Source organism: Eubalaena glacialis, chromosome 4 (assembly GCF_028564815.1).
Source record: "Eubalaena glacialis isolate mEubGla1 chromosome 4, mEubGla1.1.hap2.+ XY, whole genome shotgun sequence".
Lineage (NCBI taxonomy): Eukaryota > Metazoa > Chordata > Mammalia > Artiodactyla > Balaenidae > Eubalaena > Eubalaena glacialis.
The window spans coordinates 58,415,630-58,435,253 of record NC_083719.1 but is presented as its reverse complement, the minus strand read 5'-3'; positions in this window follow the sequence as shown (position 1 = coordinate 58,435,253).

The window sequence follows — 19,624 nt, the reverse complement described above, 5'->3', positions numbered from 1 at the left end:
GCAGACATCCTAAGTTGAAGAAAGAAAATGCTAGATGACACAGGTTCTTGGGATTTATTTGTAAGGAAACAATGAGTGTGTTCATTATGGTTCCGTGGAGACACAATTGGCCTTCTGTGCGGGCAGGATCATGTAGTGTTACATAAGTGATCTGTGGGAGGGGGACACTGTCGGGGGCTGGCCAGCATGCCTGTGCTGGCTCTTCTCCATCTCCACTCAGCTACCCCGTGATGCTGCCGTGGTGCTGCCCTGTCACCCCCAACGGATGCAGCTGGCACTGGGCTGAGGTTGACGCTTCTTGTCCCACAGGGGCAGTAAGGTAGGCATTGAGCTGCCCGAGGCAAAGTGGGATCACAGAAAGAGCAAACACTAGGATTTCTGCCCTGTGGGTGACTCCCAGTCTCTCTGCCAAATCCGCAGTCAAGACCCAACCATCCTGTACCTCTCCACGGGTTTCTCTTTGGTTTTTTTTTTTTTTCTTTTTTTTTTCTGTATGTTGACAATGAGTTGGTTTTTTAAAAATTTTTATTTATTTATTTATTTATTTATGGCTGTGTTGGGTCTTCGTTTCTGTGCGAGGGCTTTCTCTAGTTGCGGCAAGCGGGGGCCACTCTTCATCGCGGTGCGCGGGCCTCTCACTATCGCGGCCTCTCTTGTTGCGGAGCACAGGCTCCAGACGCGCAGGCTCAGTAGTTGTGGCTCACGGGCCCAGCTGCTCTGCGGCATGTGGGATCCTCCCAGACCAGGGCTCGAACCCGTGTCCCCTGCATTGGCAGGCAGATTCTCAACCACTGCGCCACTAGGGAAGCCCCTCTCTTTGGTTTTATGTTAGGCTCTGGGGTCCTGGATTTTCCTGTCACTTCCCAGCATTTTCCAGAATTGAGTTTACTTTGCCATAGTGTCCAGAACAGGAAAAGATATTTATTTTTGATTATCCATTTTGTAAGCAACCACATTATCAAGTTACCCTATTTGTTCTAATTATTTGTCAGAATTCAGAGCATTTATATGACTCTCTTACCGTTTGTGATTTAGTACTACAGGAAACTCTGATAATCTAATTTATTTTTTATACCTATATATACATTTGTGGGTTTCCATAGTTTTTAAATTCAAAGTTTGAGTGTTTACAACGTCACCAAGGTATGCCTATGTGTGGATCTTCTTTTCCCAAATAATTTGTAACCTTTTGATTAGAAGTCTCAAGTCGTTCTGCAGGAACATTATTACTGTCCTTTTCTGGAGAAAAATTTTCTTCCTACACTTCTCCTCTGTGTCTCTTATAGGTGGCCCAATGTGTAATTTTCTTTATCCTTTCCCTGTGAATAGTGGACAAATTTCTCCTAATTCTCATTTATTATTTCAGTATCTGGCTGGCTGTGTATTACCTCTATTGCCTCCACTGCATCTTGAATTTGCTAATTTTTGAAAATCCAAAAGCAGTTCTTAATCTCAGATTATGTTTTCTCGGATCTCTGCTTAGGGGTCTCATATTTTTTCCAAGTGCTTCCCTGTTTCTTGGAGATGGGGGTCGTCTTTGCTCTGAATCTAAGAAGAGCCGTTTGTTTTGAACAGCTGTATCTTTTGCTATATCCAGTGAGCTTTCTTTTTCCCTCCCTTTCTTTCTTCCCTCTCAACCTCAGGGGGAAGTCTATGAATGTCTAATATTAGATGTTGAGATAGATTTTATCAGAGTTTTAGAAGGTACTTGTCCAGATATTCTAGCCCCAGACTAAATAGGAACATTGAAAGTTTACATTTTTCCTAGTCTAATTGTCTATGAGGCACAGGAAGAAAACAAGATCAGAGGCAGCCACAGGCAGGTGTGTCACGACGCCAGGAAGCATTTCCTGGATATACGTGCTGTGACACACTAATGGCTAATGGCTATTATTTCTAACTGAGGTGGATCCCCTCTTGAATAGATGGCTGAAACAATACCCATTTTACCCAGTCCACTGGTTCACATCAGGTGACATTGTGGTGTGATCCCCAGGCTGAGCTGCTTCAGGTGTGGGGTTGGGATTTTCCCAGATCTATTTGCCCCTGAGCTCACCCCTCTTCTTGCCCTTGTCCCATTGACTTTGAAGGTATATTTTTACTTTGTTAGTGATCACAGTCTCTTCCACCTGGTTACATTTTTCTGTCACGTATTTGACAGATTGTATTTTCAAAATGGCCACATGTCATCCTCTTCCAGAACTTTCCAGCCCTTTCTGTCACAAAAGGACGAGTAGTTCCCTTCCCCTTGAAAACGAACTGGCCTTTATAAATAGATGGCAGTCAAAGTGACACTGCGTGACTTCTGATGCTGTGATGTAGAAGGCAGCTTAGTTGCAGCCTGGTTTTCTCTCTGTCCCTCTATGCGCCTTGGGAGCCCTGAGCCCACTTGTAAGTTTGCTGCCCTAAAGCCACAATGCTGGAGTGAGAGAGGGTGTGGAGAGACCACACAGAGGTAGAAGTGCCCCAGGACGCCCACGAGTCCTCCCAGCATGCACCACAAGACACGTGAGTGAGCCTCCAGATGACTCCACACTCCAGCCTTTAAGATTCTCCAGCTGACACTCCATGGAGCAAGGATAAGCTGATGCTGTCAAGCCTTGCCCCAAATGCAGATCCAGGAGCAAAATAAGTGCTATTGTTTTTTTAGTCATGAGTCTCAGGGTGCCTAGTCACACAGCAGCAGATGAGGGGAACTCATGTTAACTTGCAGGTGGGGACTTCATTAACCCCATTCCATTTCCATATATTGCAGCATTTTCCAAAATATCTGGCCTTTCATGTTACCCTTCCCTTTTTCATATTGATAAAGACATTATTTTATTTAATTTATTTTTTATTTCTTATTTTATTTATATAAAAAGAATTAAAATTAAAAACAATTTTTATTCTCGGTCATTTCATTAGAATTGTAGGTGAAGAGAAGATAAAAATGTGGCCTCAAATTGCCACCTTGATCAGAAAATAGTGGTTTAGTTTTCAATGCAGATACTGTGTTATATGCTTAAATTCCCATCCTTTATTCCCATGACAGTGTGAATGAGTTTATCAGATCAGCCCTTGTCATTAGGCCAGCTCTGTTACACTCTTTTGTCCTGCCTGTGTGCATACATGACATTAATTTATAATTTAGTGGGATTTATATATGTTCATCTGCTCGATAGGTAGGATAAGCTACTTCTAAATGTTGTCAGTCCGTCAAGGCAGCTCGATACAAAATAACCAGAGCAGAGTGTTAGGTAAGGATAAATAAAAATAATAATGCCCTCCTAATTTCATGTGGAATCAACAATTCCAAAATCACCAGAAGCTGTAAGTAGAGTGTCAAAACCAAAACTTAAAATTCCTAAAATATTACAGTTTTGTTAAATGGGGAATAAACAGTTGATCACCTTCCATCTGGGTTGACAGATGATTTTAAGTGTTTAAAATATTCCTGAACATGCCGTATTACAGAGGATTTTCATCGTCCTCTTGTCCTTTCCAGATGTTGAGCCCTGAAACATTCTTTTCTTCCTCCTGATTGGCACTTCTTTCTTGTGTTCCTCCTTTTAATGAGAATATCAGAAGGGTCTTTGGGGGAAATAAGCTCTCGGGTGAGGAAAAGAATCACCCTGGCAGAATGGAAAAAGCATAGCCACAGAGGCTGGACTTGGGACTGGATCTTGACACTGCCACTTACTGGCTTGTGAACTTGGGCAAGTTACCTTCTTGGAGTATCAGTTTCTTTATCTGAGAAGTAGGCATAATCACATGTATTAGTTTGCTCAGGTTGTCATAACAAAGTACCACAGACTTGGTGGATTAAACAACTGAAACTTATTTTCTCACAGATCTGGAGGCTAGAAGTCCAAGATCAAGGTGTCATCATGGTTGGTTTCTTCTGAGGCCTCGCTCCTTGGCTTTATTTTTTTTAATTTTTAATTTTATTTTTGGCTGCATTAGGTCTTTGTTGCTGTGTGCGGGTTTTCTCTAGTTGCAGCGAGCGGGGGCTACTCTTCGTTGTAGCGTGCAGGTCTCTCATTGTGATGGCTTCTCTTGTTGCAGAGCACGGGCTCTAGGCGCACAGGCTTCAGTAGTTGTGGCGCACAGGCTTAGTTGCTCCGCGACATGTGGGATCTTCCGGGACCAGGGCTCGAACCCGTGTCCCCTGCATTGGCAGATGGATTCTTAACCACTGTGCCACCAGGAAAGCCCCACTCCTTGGCTTTAGATGGTCGTCTCCTCCCTGTGTCTTCACGATCTTCCTTCTGTGCGTGTGTCCTAATCTCCTCTTCTTACAGCGACACCAGTCATATTGGATTAGGTACTGCAGGTTAGGGCTTCAACATAATAATTTTGAGGAGACACAGTTCAGCCCATAACACACACCTATCCTAAAAAGGTGTTTTGAGATATTGTAAATAAAGTTCCTGGTACACAGTACAGATGCTAAAAATGTTAGCTGTCGTTCTTCCTTCTCTCAATTCGAGATTCCTTTGTCCTTGGTAGAAAGGAATGTATTTCCTTTACCCTCAGTTTAACTTTCCCTCTTTTTTTCCCAGGAAATTATTTGTGAGAAATCATGGGAAGATGATCTATCTTAATGTTTTTCTTTTTCAAAGATACTACTTCATTAGTCTCAAAAGGAATTCCAACAATTTTCTTCCTCTCTTCTGGAATGTCAACATGATGACTGGAATGAGACTAGGAGATGACCTTGACGTTGGAAACCCCATATAAGGTAAAGGTGTGAAAAACAGAAGACACTCAGGGCATGGATGACATTACGTAGATGCCCATCAGCTTTAGACTGCCTACCTCAGGACTTCATGTTACATGAGAGAAAAAAAAACCCCTCTATATTATTTACGCTACTGTTATTTTAGTCCCAAATAATTCCTAACTGGTGTGGAATTTGAGATCAGTTGCAAAATTTAACATGCATGTTCATAAACTAATGAGTTTCAAAAGAAGTTGGCTTCATGTCCTTCAAAGCTTACATTTCGTGTCTTACCACTGACTGCAGTTGAGAACGCTGCTGTGTGGGCACACGCACATAAATCTGCTCCAGAAAGTAGGAGGGGAAGAGTGGACAGGATTGGAGCGAGCATGGAGGCAAGTGCTATGAGATAAAGTCAGATGACTAGGTAGGAGTTGGCTCATGCCCAGTTTAGCAATTCACTGTAAGAATTTGGGAATTATTCTAAGTGAAATAGGGAGCCATGATCTGCTTTGCATTTTTAAAATCCTGGTGTTGCTTAAAGAAAGGATTGTAGAGGTAGCAGCAAGTGTAGAAGAAGAAAGGCCATTTAGGAGACTACGGATTTAGTAAAGGAAGTAGTGACTGGGATGAAGGGGGTGGCAGTGGTGGTACAGAGGCCAGAAAGATATATTTTGGAAAGAGCACCAACAAGATTTGTTGCTTGTTTGGCTGTACAGGGTGAGGGGTGGGAGGAGTCAGGGATGTCATGCAATCATCTGGTTTTAATAACTGAGCAGATGGGTGGTGGTAATGAAGGAGATGGGGATGGCAGAGGGAGATCTGGTATTTTGGGGAGAGGAGATGGGAGTAAGAGGTTTGTTTTAGATATGGAAATTTTGAGATGACTGAGATATACAAGTGTTAATATCAATTAAGAGGTTGGCTATCCGAGTCCAGACTTCAGAGGAAAAGTTCCAAGGCAGAAACGTAAATTTTGGAGCCATGTAAAATGGCATCAGAAGCCATGAGATTAGATGAGAACACCTAAGGAAATAAATATGGGTAGAGGAGATGTTCTGAGGTGAACCCCAAGGAACTCTATTCTTTAAAAGGCAGATGGAGAAGAAAGGTTCAGGAAAGCAGCCTGGTAAGGAGTGGCCAGTGAGGTAAGAGGAAAAACAGGAAACTGGTGCCCTGGAAGCCAAGGAAAGATACCAAAGGGAGTGGCTAACCACGTGCAGTACTGTTGAGAGTTTAAAAACAGGACTGTAAAGAGCTCGTTGGACTTGGAGAGATGGCGCTCATGTTGACAAGAGAGAGCAAGCGAATTCATGGGAGGCGAGGACGTGAAGGGAGTGGGCGGGGATAATTCTGTTGAGTTTCCCTCTGAAGGGAAGCAGAGGAATGGAGTTGTAGCAGATGGAGATGTGGGAACAAAAAAGGATTTAAAAATTCGAGAGATACTGAGCATATTGGTATGCTGATGGGATATATCCACTCTTTGGTTGTGGTAGTCCAGTTCTTCTAGTAACTGTTAGTGTGCTGTGAACAATTGACAATTTGAGTATGTAGTGTATATGATAGTAAATTGTGAATTAGTGGGACTTACGATGTAACAGCATATCAATATTTGAAGATACTGGTACTTGATATCCTGTGAAGGAAAATTTTCCCCCAAATTTTAAGCTGGAAAGTCACTGGAATAACTGTTCAGAAAAGAATCACAACTACATGATTTTTTTGGTTTTTGGTACGTATGTTGAGAATTGTGTACAAATTGAAATGTCTGTGTACTGATCCTCAAAACAACCAATAAAATCTGAATTATGAAAGCATTTCTTGAAGCACATGAATTAAGTTGTGGTTTAAATTTCATTTTAAAGAATTTCACATTTGTTCTTCCAAAGTCTTAATAAAATTTTGGAAGAGTGGAAAAAAAAAAAAAAAAAGAGAGACTGATGATAAAGGAGAGAGAGGGAATAATCGAAGCAATGAAAACCCCAGGGAGTTGGGCCAGAGTGTAAGTTCTAGAGCACAGGAGGACGGTGATGGGAGAAGACAGGGTTTTTGTTTTGTTTTGTTTTGTTTAATTCTACTGCAGATACTGCTGCACAGATCACCTGTTATATCAATATTTTCCCACATCTCTAGCGTGTTCTTAGGACAAAGTTGCCAAGGTCAAGACCATGGACATTTTTTAAGGCTCTTGACACATTTGGAAAGCTGCATCCAGAAAAGTTATATCAATTATATCAATTATCATTTTCATCTTATGTACGTTCCTTTGAATATTTTAAAATATTTTTCAGTCATTATAATTTTTCTTTTGGGAATGTTCTACCACTCTTTTGTACGTTTTAAAAATTGGAACACTAATGATTTTTAAAATATGTGTAAGTTTTTAATATATTAATAACTGTTCCTTTTGCTATATTTGCTGCATATCTATTTCCCAGTTTGCTGTTTGCCTTTTAAATTTTTTGCACGATGCTTTTCTATCAATTTTTCCTTTGTGATTCCTTCTGTTCATTTTATGCTTAAAAAGTATTTTTTTCTCCCAAGAAACAATACTTTAAAGAATGGTTTGGAAAGCACGAGAATGTTGTGATCAAGGTTGCCCTGGCCCTCAGTACTATGAACACATGGTTCAGAAATGGAGTAGTTCCCCTAAGCCCACTGCACTTCTAGCTCCAGGAAATGAAACATTCCCGGGGAAAATGCATCATATTTCATGTCTGCTAAACAGCAAACAACAAAACTCAAGTAATCTACATCAAAACAGTTGCCCATAGAAACGTTCACAAATGAAAATTTTGCAACATCAGAAGCTAAGCCAAGTAGTAACCAGCCCACAACACAAAGCCCAAAATGCTGCATCAAGTTACCAATTTTCTGTGTAATCTTGCTTTTCAGTTGTTTATCTAATGAAATACTCCTTTGTTTCACCCAGAGAAACTTCTGGTCTGTGATCATAACTTCCTTCCTCCCTTACCCCCAGTGTGCAGTATAGGAAATTATTATGGATCTACAGTTACTATCACAGGAAAATTAGGTGTCCCTAGTCTCTGAGAAGTAATGTAGGTGGGGGAATAAAACACGAAGCAGGCACGGGCACTCACTTTTCTCCACGGTGTGGGTGGTTCATTCAGTCTAGAGGAAGACTCATAGCTTGATACCCAGAAGAATACCTGGTCCCTCATGTATGGGTAACAGTAAAAGCCACTTTTTGAAGGATGTCTTCTAAGGTCTTTATCACCTGCTATTTCCTCCCTTCTCCCTCCTCTTTCCTCTCTGTCACCTCCTTAGCTCTGAGCAAGATGGCCCCTGTCCTGGACCCATGCTTCCAGGGACCAGCTCTTGTTTTCCTACCCCTCCCCATGGGATGAAGAATTCACCAGCCAAGGGGTCATGTGCATCTAGAGCCTGCACTTCAAGACCTCGCTCTAAGAAGTCAGGCAGAGTTCTCTGCCCCAAAGACCCTGAGTCTTTCCAGAGCCTTTATGGGCATCTTCCCTGGGTCCGGCCTCTGTTGCTGTGGTTATCCTCTTAGGTCGGAGTGGTAGCCAAGAAGAGCTATTTACAAGGGGGTGTGGATGGGGCCAGGACTCACTGGCAGCTTATCTGTGTGTATGAATGAAGCCCCTGGTGGTTTGGGGACTGAGCCAGGATGGGAAGAGAAAGGGAGTGGAGTCGTGGACCAGAGGCCAGGATGGGTACCCATTCTCCTTGCATGATTGCATTCTGGAACTCTGAGGAGTCCAAGAATACTGAATTTACCAACCCTGGACTTTCAGTTTGCTGAGAAGACATGTCTGTCAAAGTAGGAGGATATTACATGTTTTACTTAATAGTCTGTTCACTTGATGTGCAATTAATTTATAACTTTAAAAAATTCAGGCATACAGTATATGAATCTCTATTTGTCCTTTGGCCCCTGGCCCTGCCATGTTGGGGTGGGATTGTTCACATCCAGTCCTCTTTCTATTTTCTTTCTGTGCTCCTCTTCCCTTTTCAGCCCATCTTCTCTTCTCCTCTGAGCCATACCACTGGGATTTGCTGACTTCTGGTAGTGACCTTCAGGACTGGTGGTGCTGATGTTCTTCCTGCTTCCTTGCCTGTCCTGGGTCATTTCCCCACCTTGCTAGTCTGAGAATCCTGTGCATGATGATGGCTATTTCTGAAGGATAAACAGAAACCTTTAACATGCCACTGAAAACATTAATTAATAAATGAGCAACTGAAAACAGACACTAACCACCACTCACGTAGGCTCAGGTGTGTCCCCCTCATCTATTTGCTCTGTTCAAACCATCTCCTACCTCCACATGCCCCTCCTTTCTTATATCATTATGGAGGAAATGGTAGGTGGGAATTAGTACAGGCGTACCTGTCTGGCCACACTTTGGTTCTCATAAGACTCTAGAATGGTTTGCTTTACTCCCTTCGCCGGGGTTTCCAGAAGCCGGTGGTTCTCAACTATAACATGAATCAAAATCACCTGGAGGGCTTTCTAAACCGCTTCTGGGGCCGAATCCTCAGAGCTTCTCAGTCAGTAGACAGGAATGGGGTGGGTCCAAGAATTGGCTTGCTAATGTGAAATCACTTTCAACTTGGGGTCCACGAGCAGACTCTGGCTGAGCTCAGAACATCGCGCAGAGGCCAGAAAAGTGACTTGGGACTCCAGCTCCCCATTCCACACCCCCTGCCCCGTGGCCAGGCAGCTGGCTTGGTTAGCAATGGCAGGGGAATTCTCCCACAGAGGCAACGTGAGCCTCAACTTGGCAGAATATGAAACAGCCTTGGCCATCCCCTTCTCTGCAAGCTTATCTTTAATTGCAGAAACCTGGGTGGGCTTCACACGAGCTGTTTGTACAGCCAAGGAGAAGAGATAAGTTTGGTAACCTCGGAAAACCGAATCCCGTTTTTCCCAGCCTCCTGAGAAGCAATGCCCAGAGGAACGAACACTGTGTGTGGGAAACCAGACAGGGGCTCTGGAAGGGGGACGGGAGAGGCCAAAGAGGGGGTGGCTTTTCTTAAGAGTAAATGTCTCCCTATCTGTCTAAACCATGTCCTGCTGGGTGAGAGTTCGTTAGCTGGAATTCCATAAATGACAACAGTCTAAATCTCCTCAGCTAGACTCCAGGCCATGATTCTTTTTACTGAGCTATCATCACACAGAAAAACAATCTTGGCTCCAAATGCTGTGTTACAGCAGCAGTCCAAAAATGACTCTTAAAGGGAACCTCTTGGGGATTTGCATCTTATAGGGACAAGGAATTCTCTTCTCTGTCAGCAGCGAACCACATGGGCTTCAGGGCACTGACTCTGGCAGCGTGAGCTCAGTCACCAGCCGGGTTGCCCGGGAACTAGTCATTACTTGCCCACTTTCTCTTGTGCAAATCTCTAGGCCAATCGTTGGCTTTGTTTCCCAACCCCACCTTCTCCAAGTGACTTTTGTTGTGGGTTACTCTGAGTCTATCCCTGATCGTCATGCTGTGAGAGGCTCCTCGGCAGTGACAGTTTCAGTTCCATAATAATAACAGCAATAACAGGTGCTACTTAGTGAGCGTGAATTCTACATCAGGATCCATGCCAAACATTCTGTGTCCAGGGCCTTGCATAATCCCCACAATAATCCTGGGAAATGGGGCTTATCGTCCCAATCTATAGGTGAAGAAACCAAGGCTCGGGAGTTAAGTAACTTCCCCAAGATCATGCAGCCAACAACATGTACAGCCTTGATGGAAACCCAAGCTTGTGCCAACACCCAAGCTTTTGTATTTTGTACTTGATAAATGTTTATTAATTTAAGTCAATCTATATATCTGCATATGCATAAAGGAGATTTCAGACACAGGTTCTAACCTCTTAAATGATTTAGAAAGAGGAAACTCACTTAACCAATGGTTCCATTTTCCAGCCAGATCAGTTAACTGAATTGCTATTGTACAGTCAATACTCAATCACCACTCAGTTACTTGCATTATAGGAGGTAGCATGAGTGGAAATGGAAACTATGGATAATCCAGCTGTGTCTGTGATGAAATTCTGCTGCCAGGTACATGGTAATTTGGTGTAAAGAACATGACGGCCTACCTGAGGGCTGTAGCAGGTAAAGAGCAAAAGTCCCCTTTTTCTAGGAGTGTCTGTGGCTCCTGTTTTTCCTGCAGCCTGTTTCTGCAAACACTCCAGGTTGCATGACAAGCTTCACTTCTTCCCAAAGCAAAGCCCATGCTCATAACATCGTCTTATTGGCTTTGCCCTGGGTATGTGTGTGTTTATGTTCACCGGCAGATGGGGGGAGATGATCTGTATATGAGAATCAGCACCTGCAAGCAGTGATTCCTTCTTGCTATGGCCAGAAAGGACATGGGGATTACCAGGCTGGGCTAGACCCCTGTTCACACAGCTGCCTCCAATGCCAGGTTCAGAAGGTCAGGAACAGCCTCTAGAATATCCTAACTGACTGCAGAGTTTCATTCCATGCGGTTTTCTAAAACCTTCTCAAATGTATGGTTTTAACTTATAATAGCTTTGGGGCATAATAATTCCATGAGTTTACTTCTATTCTCCCTCTGTTAAAATTCACTTTGGCTAGGTCTTTCAACCTTGTTGAGATGCTCTGGAAGAAATGTGTTAAAATAAAAAACTTACCCCTGGTTTTAGATTCAGAATACCTAGGTTTGAAACCCAGCTTTGTCGCTTATTAGATGAGAAGGGCTTTCAATGAAGACGGTACACTGAGCTTACATGGGAATCCTCCATCCCATTCTGAATGCATACAAATGCTTTAAAACTTAAGGAATTTAACATACCTGGTTGAATTCAAAAGCAAGAGAGGGAAATTTCAAGAAGCCGTGATAAAGAAGAAGCCATAGTGGGGAAAGAGCTGAGGCCACATGGCCTGTGGTGACACACACAGCAGATATGTGGCTCAGAGGAAAAGGTTTTATAACTGACATGGGAACGGCAATTGTTTGGTCTCATGAGTCAGAGGGAGACAGGACTGGCTTCTCTGGACAAAGCTGAGAACCATTAAGCTTCTCTAGAATGGGGACAAGAAAGTCTCCACCCCATCCCAAGAATGGCACAGACTTGGGCTCCTTGCCCCAGACCATGGGTGGAAAAAGAGTTAACTGAGAGAGAGTCATACCCCAGTTCTGTGGCACATGATGACCCCTGGGGGCCTGAATGCTTGTGTCACGTGTAGTGTGGAAATCCTGGAGTGTGGGAACCCAGAGACCCACCGAAAAACCTGTCCTGGACTGGAGAACTCTGTGGGTTCCAGGCACAGATAACCATAGGGACCCTTCTAAATCACCCACTAATTAGCTCAGTGACCAGTGGGAGAGCACCCCTTCCCAGGCTTGCTCCCCTGCTGCATAAACTCACAGGTGCTTTGGGGGAAGCCTGCAGGGTCTGTGGAGATGTGTAGCCTCTGAGGTCTTGGATCACTCCCCACCCCCCTTCCCCATCCCTCCCTCCACGGCCCCCACCCCCGCCCTGCCATGCCCAGGAAAGTGGCCACAGCCCACTAGTCATCCCCCTTTCTCCTGATAGCAACGCATTTCCTATTCTCTTTCCTAGACGTGGGAACAAGTATATTCAGATACCCAATCCTTTGTTCCCAGAGTTGCTATGACCACAGAGACATATGCTGTGGAATGACCACGTCCAGCTTCCTCTGGTGTCAGTCACTGGAGGCGCTCTGCCCCAAGGTTTTATAGTCCACAGTCCCCCTACTTTGCCCCCAAATATTCCTTTGGTTCTGCTCTTTATCATGATATCCTCCTTGTTTATTTCCCATATGGAAGTAGTATTGTCCTCCTCTAAGGTCCCACGCCTCTTTGCCTCCTCTTAGGGCATTTGTCATTTTCCTGCTGTGTGGTTCTCTTTATGCCCTTGTCTCTTCCTCTTCCTAATGAGAAGCTTCTTGACTCCAAGTCCAAGGAAAGGAAAGCTACTGCCGCATACTCTGTCTTCAAGTCTTCAAATTCTGTAGAGGTATAAAAACCACACAAACAAAAACCACAGCTTTTTTCCCTTTCCACTTTGAAATCACCCTCTTCCTTCTCTTTGGTGCCCTAGGTCCCTTTTGGGGTGGTATTTATTCATGAATGCGTCTGTTTATTCTTTAGGGAAGACTTTATTAATTACCTACAGTGGTTAAACACCACAGAGATTTGTTATCTAGTCAAGCAAAGAAAATAATATGTGTGTGTGTGTGTCTGTGTGTCTGTGTGTGTGTATACACATGGGGGTCGATTGCTGTCAGTCTTCCTCTCAGAATAAAGGAATGGGGCCATGTCATAGGAACTCCTTTAGTTCTTACTCCAAATGTTATGGAAACAACCAAAGACCTACCCAAGGCAGATATGAAAAGACAACCTACATTTCAAAGGCAGTTGCGGTGCCCCACCTTCTTGTTTAGGGCAGGACAGAACTTTGATCTTCTCTTCAGTGCTACTCACTGTTTACATAAGTTTCTGTGTCTGCTGCCTTCCTGTTTCTCATCAACAACCAGCACAGCTTCTACCGGTTGGGCACTCCCTAAGCTGAAAAGTGATTGATGCCTCTGGGAGACTAGGGCAGGGAGATGCTTAGTTCAAAATAACCTGCCAGAGTGGCTAGAGAATGTTTTAGCCAGGGTGCTTTTGGTTTCTGGTAATTGAAATCCTTTCAAGGAAGCTCAAGTGAATAGGAGGTTTATTACAGGATGCAAAGGAATCCTACAGAAACACATGTATAGGAAGGACAGCCGGGCCTCCTAGGAATAGGAAAATCACTGGAAGATTGCATCTTACTTTCCTTGTCTTCTCATGTTCATTTCATCTTCTTTATCTGCAGACCCTTTTTCTGATTCACTCATCAACTTAGGGGCAGTTACCATGGCCACCGGCAATAGCCATCTCATTCTCTGAATCTATATGATCTTCTACGTCCTGTCCCCGCAGCTAATTGGCCCAATCTCTAGGTCCCAACTCCAAGTCCCTGGAAGAGTAGATCTGATCTACTTGCTTGGATCAAGTGTCATCCTGGTCTAATACTGTGGCCACAGTTGGGAGCTGGGAAGATGAGAGAGGGGAGGAGAAATTTATGATATGTATGGGTTGGGCAATCTCTTTAGAAAGATGTAGATGGGAGAAAATTTTGAGTATAGGTGGAAAGATACAAGGCCAGAAAGCACTCTGGACCAGTTTGAATATGAATTAAAATCACACTTCCATTCAAACCCAGTATGGCCAGCCTGTCAATGATCCTGACTGGCCCAGGAGTCCACTTTTCAGTTCAGTGTCTGTGTTGAGTGATGAGCCACTGGGAATAGACTGAGAAGGACAACGTCTTTGGAATGACCCTATCAGCAACCTGTTGAAGATGGTCACTACAACAAGGGTCTTTGCTTTGAAAGCAAGCAATTTATTCCTGTGCATGAGTCACAGATCCTCCATTTGGAAATGTTTTGAATTACAGTTTCTTACTCAATTTAGGTTTAAGAAAACACTTGGCATTTCTGAGCACCCTCCCTTCTCAAAGCGTATCTCTTGAGGTTTAACAGCTGTTCTCTTAGTTTTTAGGGACTAGTAACAGGAGAATGGAACTGAGGACTTTTGACCACACAAAATATGAGAAAGAAAGTCTTGCAGCGTTTGTGTTTTCCTGACTGTTTTTCTGGACCATGGTCCCTTTTAGAGCAATGATTCTGTCTTGCCCTATGACATCCTCCCAAAGAACCTGAATCATTGCATGCACCATACTGATGGGTGGATTAGGTGACTGAATGAGGGCTGTGAGGTGATTACAATAGAAGGAGAAATAGTAGTAACAGTAGCAACCACAACCATTTCAGTGGCTACTTATGAGAACTCTATATCATTTTCTATCCATTACATTATTTAATCCTCCCTACAAAAGCCTGAGTATGGCATCATTTTATTACACAGAGAAAAACTTAGATGATTTGATTATCTTTATTCTTTCATCCTAACAAGACAGTGGACTTAGGTTTTATCTATACAATGCCCAGTGGCTAGTTAAATCAAGGCAATTTGGGAGTCTTACGTATGTAAAGTTGGTCACAGAACTAGTTTTCATTTGTGTTAGAGTGTCTTTGCTTAAATATTCCAGTGGTTATTTCTCACTGTCATTATTTACAAATGGGCATCTTCCTACCTCTGCTCAAAATAGAGACTTTAATATGAGCCTTGTTGTGGACGAGGTACCCTACCAGCTACTTCAAAAAAATACATAGGGGCTTCCCTGGTGGTGCAGTGGTTGAGAATCTGCCTGCCAATGCAGGGGACACGGGTTCGAGCCCTGGTCTGGGAAGATCCCACATGCCGCGGAGCAACTGGGCCCGTGAGCCACAACTACTGAGCCTGCGCGTCTGGAGCCTGTGCTCCGCAACAAGAGAGGCCGCGATAGTGAGAGGCCCGCGCACCGCGATGAAGAGTGGCCCTCGCTTGCCGCAACTAGAGAAAGCCCTCGCACAGAAACGAAGACCCAACACAGCCATAATTAATTAATTAATTAATTAATTAATTAATTAATTAATTAATTAATTAAAAACCATAATATTTAGTCCATTAAACTACAGGCATGATCAGTGTCGCATAAAAGCAAGAAAAGAAGAAAAAGACTTTGTGGCTAGTTATACGTAAAAATCAATGTGTGAGTTCCAGTGAGTTGTATAAAAACAGTAATAGTGAGGCCATTTCTTCACCCACACGGTGTAACGCTTTAAGACCAGCGTTCCAAAGTGCTCAAGTCATTCTTTAATGGATTTAAATAATAAAAGAAATTTCTCACTACTAATAAAAATATTATTTATGATTGCCCATTCATCGAAGCTGCATTATTGATCACTGTGTTCTAGTAAATACTTTACATTTCATTAATATTTACAGTGGCACTAACAGCGTTCTCCATTTGAGACTTGAGTTAAGAATACTTTCATCGAGCATCACACTCACCTTATTTAAAATTTTCCAAGTCTATTGTTCACATCAGATCTCTGCAAAATGTTTAAATCGATATGACAAAAGAAAGTTGGGAACTTAGAGTTTTGAGTTTTTATTGATGTCACTTGGGACTTCTAGTGGAACCTTAATCTTCTGTGCTTTTGGGGTCTATAGCTTTGAAATGGAACTAAAACTTGTTTTCTAAATACTGAATTTGTTCTCCTTCCCTCTTAATACTAGTGTTACGGCAATCTCATTGTACAGGAAACGTTTCTTCCCTTACTTCAGAGTAAGGGATGCTACAGAAAGCACAAGGACTTTGGGGTCAGATAGAGCTGGCTTTAAATCTGGGGTCCATCACTTCCTAGTTTGTGACCTTGGTCAAAACACTTAACCTCTGTGAGCTTCAATTTCCTCATCTATGAAATAGAGATAATAATAATCTCCCAGGGAATTGATGAGAAATTAAGTAATCTAAGCAAAATGTCTGGCATAACAGGCTCTTAGGAAATAGTTTTCCTTCCCTACTATACTATGTAAAATGTTGTTATCAATAGTTTCTGAGGGGTTGGAGAAAAAAATCTATCCTGTTTCATGGAAATATTTCAAGAACATACGAAAGATTATTGCTTTCTTTGTTCATGCATAGTGAATAGAGTGATTCTTTTTATATTTCCTATGTTCTATTCACTCTTTTATTTATTTCTTCACTAGACATATATTGATTGCCCATTAGGTTTTAGGAATAGTTGAGGGAAACTGATGCAGGGAGATAGGTGGGGATGAGAGTATCTCTTGATGCTGTAATAACATCAGGGAATTTAGCTTTTCCTTTATTAAATAAACATGAAAGTAGATATAAATTTTAAATGTCTAGGCAACACTGGCACAAATCTGGGCAGGTGACCTGGATTGTTGGGGGGAGGGCAGGTGCATTAGCTTAAATCCCTCACTTTCAAGAATGAGTTTTGTTACCTTTGGTCCGTTATCAGTGTTCTTCGAATTCCTGGTTGGTGGGAGATTTTTGGTGCTGAGTGTCAAATTTTAAAAAGTGGTTAGAGCAAAGAGTAGGGAAGGAGAGTCTGTTATTACCACTGCAGCAGCTGCCAATGTTAATTATCAGGACAGTAACTTCCTATAATTCCTAAGTCGTCATTAGAATAAACACGATCCCTCCAGCTATAGAACCGTGTCATTTAATTTATTAATTGATACTTTGGAGTGCTGTTGAGCCATTTTGAAGATGACCCTACTGAAATTTATCAAGGCTTGTTTTGGGAGAATGGCTGAAATGGCCAGTGAGAAACAAAAGTCACCAGGGTGCACAGGTAAAACGGGTCCTTAGCTACACATCTGTAGCCACTGTTTCTGAGTGTTGGAAATGATCTAATAGAACAAACCCTTAAGGACTAGAAGGGAGTAGAAGGACTTTGTTATTTATTGCTGTCTGCTGTCCTCTCAAGCCAAGCCCTTGGTTGTCAAGTTTCTAGGTCAGAGAAGGGCCAACAGAGCCTTTGCTTAAGGCTTTAAGAATGTCCCGCCCACCCTCTTTTGTACTCTGAAGGAACAGCTTCAAGGCACCTTTGTTTAAAAGGACAGATCAGTTCTTCCATAACTGAGAACATGCTTAGGACCATTCAAGTCACAGGGCCAGTTTTGGCTGAGATGTGAGACAAAACAATCCTCTCTGTGGGAACCAGTTCTGTGGTCCTTCTTGTCTTTTAGAGTCATGAATAGCACAGTAAGCAATTTGGAATGGCCTACCAGGGATTCAGCTAGGTTTTATTGTTTTGCTTACTTGGTTTTTCAACTTCAACCTCTTCAAATTTGTATTATTTAAAATCCTTCTTCCTAAAAATTTATACACTTCAGTTCCAAAAAAACAAACTAGAAAAAGTTTCCTTAATTTGAGCAAGATCCATCTGACCATTTGTCTACATACTTGCCTATCTGTAAGTGGGCATTTTCCTGTACATTGGGTCACACACACACTCCACTGAACTTGGAGGTTGATCACTCCCAAAGCAGACAGACATTATATTAGAAATGACAGGAAACCTGGGAAAGAGTCCACAACCTTTAAAGTTTTGATATCTGTCTTTGGTTCCTGAGTATTAGGGTCTATCAAACCATCAGGATGGGACAAACTGGTTGGGCATGAGTGATGGTGAGGAATACAAGTCGAAGTGGAAAAAGCAGGACTTAAGTCTTCAGGACTAGCCGCCCAGGAGGCCCAGGTCCTCAGCTCAGCACTGCTATTAATTATCAGGGTGAACAGGAACGCATTGCTTCTAGGGCTCATTGTCCTCATTTGCATGAGAGAATTGGTCTAGATTGGGTGTTGACCCACTACAGTCTGTGGGTCCAATTAGCCTACTACCTATTACTGTAAGTCAAGTTGTATTGGTACACAGCCACGGCCATTTATGTAGGTGTTGTCTGTAACTGCTTTCCCACTACAAAGGCAGAGGTGAGTAGCTGCAAAATAGACCTTATGGCCTGCAAAGCTCAAGATATTTAGTATCTGGTCTTTTACTGGAAACCTTTGTTCAACCAGGTCTAAAGGAGTTCTATTATTCAAACTCTAAATCCTACAATTCCTCTATATTTTGAACTAATCTTTTTCTTTAAGTGTTTCTCTGTGTCTCCTGATTGGATAAGTACTTATTTTCCCTCTGAAGGCCAAGACATACCCACTTGACAGTAAGTAGAACTTGAAAGCAAAGCATCAGACCCTCAAGGAAAAGGAAGACAAGATGGAAGATGGTGGAAAAGCTGAGTTTGGTGAGATGGGAGAGGAATGCTCAGCACACACTGGGCTGCATCACGGTTGTGTAATAGGAATGTTCCCACTCAGCAATGTTCAAGGAATGAGGCTGGACCAGCTGGTTGGCAGAGGGGGTTTCCCCTTTGGGAGATGCTACTGATGATTCACACACATGTGGGTTGACTGCAAAAAAGTTTTGAATTCGGGGAGGAGGGGACAGAGAGAGAAAGAGATAGAGGGAGGCAGGAAAGGGATGGGCAAGTGAAGACACCAAGATGCCTAATCATTTACCGTGACCCGGGCTTTGTGCTAGGTACTCTGGGTATACAAAGGACAACAGGACATGTTCCCCACACCGAGAAGCTTAGCTTTAAACCAGAGCTTAAGGACAAGGGCACAGCTTCTGGTAGAATGAGAAAAACTGCCACAAGGAAGAGCAGAGCAAGATGGATAGAATTAGTTTTTGAGAAAAATATATAGGAAAATGCTTAGACTATCCAAGTCCCACATTTTATATCTAAATCCTAGCAAAGCTTGGGAATGTTAACGTTAAAAATTCCTGCTGAAAATAGGCATATTTTCCCATACTTCTCAGCCTAGTAAGCAAGGTCCTTCATGATCTATTCATTTCTTACTTCTCCAGCTTCATCCCTCGTCTCTGTACCATTCCTGGTCCATGTCTCAGCCTCACTGAACCTCATCCATTTTTTTTAATACATCAGACTTGCTCTTGCCTCCAGGTCTTTGCCATGCTGATCCCTCTGACTAGAATTCCCTCCAAGCTGAGTCTGTCCCTCCTACTCCTATTCCTACTTGCTCTTCAGACCTTCACTCAATCCCTGCATCATCTCTGACCCCCGGGGCTAGGTCAGGTTCCCATCTGCGTTATCTCAATATCAGGTATTTTCCCTATCATGCCGCATGATAATTTCCTGTCACTTAAAAAATGAGTTTGTGTCCCCTCAGAAGCAGACTGTGAGACAAAGATGTGAGTGCAGGTAGTTTACTTGGGAGGTGATCCTAGATAAAACAAAAACCCAAAATGTCAGGGGAGTAGGGAAGTGAGACAGAAAAAGAAAGGTGGGAAATAAAGGAGTCTTTATGAAGTAAGTTGTCATTGTGGGTAACCAGAATGTGACCCTTCTGGGGAACCTGTGGGCCATTTTAGAATATGCACTGCAGTTACCCAACCTGAGGGTGAGGGAGCTTGGGTAT